The following is a 1,042-nucleotide window of genomic DNA, read 5'->3' as shown; positions in this document are numbered from 1 at the left end:
CCCCCCCCCCCCCCCCCCCCCCCGGGGGGAGGGCTCGCGCCTCCGGTGGCCAATCGACGCGGTCAGCCCCAAAGGGCAAGCCGCGGGTCGGCTCGGTGGGCTGGCGCGCGAACTCGGCTCGCCCCTTTCGCTGTCCAACGGGGGTGGGCGAGTGGTGCGATGCGCGCGATCGGGGCCAGCCCCTCCGGTATACCTGCCTCCGAGAGGCGCCGCCGGGAAAGCAGACCGTTTGCGGACCCCCTTTTTTTCCCCCTGCCCTCGTTGGTGATGTTACCTCGCGGTAAATCCGGCGAGCATGCCCTCCCGCACTGGCCTGGGTGTTGCTATGCGCGCCGCACGGCCGCCGGCCGGTGGCTTCCCCCCGCCGATGTTCCCTGCCAGCGCTGCGTGGTTGTAAATGATTCTCTCTCTCTCTCTCTCTCTGGGTAGGGCTGCCGTGGGGACCGAGTGCATTGTGGTGGCATGTACTCATGCGCATACGCGCGCGCACACACCCGCTTTCGGGCCATGTGCACATGAGGGAGCACACCGGAGAGCCCGGGGGTGAGCGCATGTTCTCGCCCGGCTGCATGCCCCGGCCGACAATTCCGCCCCCACGGAGGATGTACCCTCAGCCGCAGGGGCCTCATCCGACGCCGGCCCCCGCTCCCCCCCCCTGCGCCTGGTGAATTGGCCAATTTCCCTCGGTGTTTCAGTTCCGCGCCAGGTGGGGCGCCCCAGTTGGTTGTCCGGCGGCCCGGTCGCACAGGTGGGCCGGAGGTGGCATGAAACGCGCCGCCTCCGACGCTTGGGGCGACCAGCTTCTGCCCGAGGAGGACCCGATGCACGCGCGCTGGAATTCCCCCCCGCCCGATCTGACGATTTTGTACTCGCGCGCCCGGGGAACGCGAGCCCACAGACGCCAGAGGCGCCCCTATCCCGGAGTCGGTCGCATCACCGGGGCGTCGCACCAAGAGGAGCCATGCCCCCGGAGGGGACGGCCTGACCGACGGCGGCAGCGCTCTTCTCTCGCCTACCCCTCCCTGGCCTGTCTCCCCCCCCC

Source organism: Fonticula alba, assembly GCF_000388065.1.
Source record: "Fonticula alba strain ATCC 38817 unplaced genomic scaffold supercont2.1, whole genome shotgun sequence".
Lineage (NCBI taxonomy): Eukaryota > Rotosphaerida > Fonticulaceae > Fonticula > Fonticula alba.
This window is presented reverse-complemented; position numbering follows the sequence as displayed.